Here is a 2,971-nt window from a genome sequence, read left to right as displayed (position 1 = left end):
GTCGCCGCCCGCCACCACCGGCCGCCCCGGCCTCGTCCCCGACTCCGGCCGGCCCAACTCCGGTGACTCCTCCGGCTGTCGATCCTCGGGCTACGTGCGATCCAGATCTGGATCGGAGCTACAGTAAACCCTAGGAGGTCGAATTTTTCTCTAAGTCCCAGAATTCCTGATCCAAGTTACTCTGTTCGGGGCCCCTTAACTTTGCATCCGTAGCTCCGATTCATGCATATAGCATATCAAAATGTTCATCTCAGAGAGTACATCATTTCATTCCATTGCATCATTTTCATTTGAGCTCATCTTGATGCCCGAAATGCTGTTAGAAGAGGGCTACTTGAGTTAATTGTCAGATCTGTTACTCCGTTTAGCACTTTTGTCATTTTTGCCATGATTTTTGTGTGCATGATATGCCCGTGAGTTCTTCATATGTTTTGTTAAGGGTTTTGCCATCTATCCAGAGGTGCAACCCATGTATTTTTAGGATGTGTGTGGTGATTTGTGCAAGCTTGCAAAGTGGTGCACTTGCTAATTCTGTTTTCAGGGACTTAGTAATTTCACTAAGTCCTGGGATTGTTTATCTCACGATGCCATATGTTCATGTTGTTTCCTAGTGATCCGTGCCTCTTTTGAGGATGATCAGTAAGGGAGTTTTGTTAATCTTGTAGTGCTCTATCCATCCATGTCTTTGTTTTCAATTATGGAGCAACCTAGCTTGAGTCAATCGAGCTCTACTTTTGCTTCGTTGTGAATCTGGGCAGATCGTCAACTTGTTTGCGATTTTGCCGATGTTATTGTAGTTGATCCGTGCATGCTATGCCATTGTTCTTGCCATGTCTAGCTTGCATTTCTGTGCCTTCTTAAGGGATGTATGTTTGTCTTGCCATGACTTGCACCATGGTGAGTGCATCAAGCTCGTAAACATGCCTTCGTGAGTTATATTTCAGCATGTCCCGGTTTTCACTAAGCCTGAAAATTGATTATGTTTTTGCTATGTTCGTGTGCTTGTTAGTAAATTTTGTGATCCCTTTTGGCTCAAGGTCACTAAGGGACTTTTGTTAAGCTTGTTGAGTAGCTCCATGCCATGTCTTTCTTTGTCTTGTTCAGGTCCTGTAGCATGTTGTTTTGTTGCTCCGAAGAGGGCTATATGATCTGAAATTCCAGACAAGTGTTAATTTCACCAAGTCTGAGATATGTTTTACCATTTGCGTTTTTGCCATGCTTGTTTGAACCTCCTAATGGATGAATTGGCCGTAGCTCAGTGCTAGACTTTTGTTAAGCATCTTGTGTGCATCCCTGCCATGTACTTTGTTGTCATGTTTAGGTGTTGTAGCATGTTCATCTCATTGCATTTAGATGCCTACTTGCTGTAAATCGCAGACCGGTGTCATTTTTGAATCGCTTGCCATTTCCAAACCGTAACTCCGATTCTGGCGTTCTTTATATCGTTTTCAAGCGATTTCATCTCATCTTTCCAGTGGCACCCTTGGAATTCCAAGTTGAGGCCAGGTTCATGCATTTTCTATCATATCTTGCATTTTGCATCCCGCATAGCATAACATCATTTCATCATATCGCTTGATCCTTGCACGTGGTTGATGGTGTCCTTGTTGCTTGTTTGTCTTGTTTGGTTAGAGCCGGGAGACGAGTTCGCTAACGAGGAGCCTGTTGAGTTTGCTTTCGAGGATCCTGTCAACTCTGACAACTGTGCAGGCAAGATGATCATACCCTCGAAATCACTACTATCTTTGCTATGCTAGTTTGCTCGCTCTTTCGCTATGCCATTGCTATGATGCCTACCACTTGCTTGCAAGCCTCCTATTTGCAATGTCAAACCTCTAACCCACCATTGTCCTAGCAAACCGTTGATTGGCTATGTTACCGCTTTGCTCAGCCCCTCTTATAGCGTTGCTAGTTGCAGGTGAAGATTGGAGGCTGTTCCTTGTTGGAACATCTTTTATTTACTTGTTGGGATATCATTATATTGCCATGTTATCTTAATGCATCTATATACTTGGTAAAGGGTGGAAGGCTTGGCCTCTCGCCTAGTGTTTTGTTCCACTCTTGCCGCCCTAGTTTCCGTCATATCGGTGTTATGTTCCCGGATTTTGCATTCCTTACGCGGTTGGGTTATAATGGGAACCCCTTGATATTTTGCCTTGATTAAAGCTTTTCCATCAATGCCCAACCTTGGTTTTACCATTTGCCACCTAGCCTTTTCTTTCCCTTGGGTTCTGCAGACTCAAGGGTCATCTTATTTTAACCCCCCCCCCCCCGGGCCAGTGCTCCTCTGAGTGTTGGTCCAAACTGTCAGCCGCCGGTGGCTACCAGGGGCAACTCTAGGCTGGCCTACCGGAAGTTTGGACAACCTGAGTGTGCCCTGAGAAAGAGATATGTGCAGCTCCTATCGGGATTTGTCGGCACATTCGGGCGGTGTTGCTGGTCTTGTTTTAACCTGTCGAAGTGTCTTGAGTTACCGAGATACCGAGTCTGATCGGAACGTCTTGGGAGGAGGTCTATTCCTTCGTTGACCGTGAGAGCTTGTCATGGGCTAAGTTGGGACTCCCCTACAGGGATTGAACTTTTGAAAGCCGTGCCCGCGGTTATGGGCAGATGGGAATTTGTTAATGTCCGGTTGTAGATAACTTGAACCTTAATTTAATTAAAATGAATCAACTGAGTGTGTTACTGTGATGGCCTCTTCTCGGCGGAGTCCGGGAAGTGGACACGGTGTTGGAGTAATGTTTGCGCAGGTTGTTCTCTAGTTTCTCGCTCGTGCTTTGCCTCCTCTTCTCGCTGTCTTTTGCGAATAAGTTAGCCACCATACTTGCTAGTCGCTTGCTGCAGCTCCACTCATATTTTACCTTGCCATTCCTATAATCTTGAATAGTCTTGATCGCGAGGGTGCGAGATTGCTGAGTCCCTGCGGCTCACAGATTACTATTACACCAGATGCAGGGCCTGATGATTCTGC

This window comes from Triticum aestivum, chromosome 2A, assembly GCF_018294505.1.
Source record: "Triticum aestivum cultivar Chinese Spring chromosome 2A, IWGSC CS RefSeq v2.1, whole genome shotgun sequence".
In the NCBI taxonomy this organism is placed as follows: Eukaryota; Viridiplantae; Streptophyta; class Magnoliopsida; order Poales; family Poaceae; genus Triticum; species Triticum aestivum.
Note: the sequence above shows the minus strand (reverse complement) of the source record.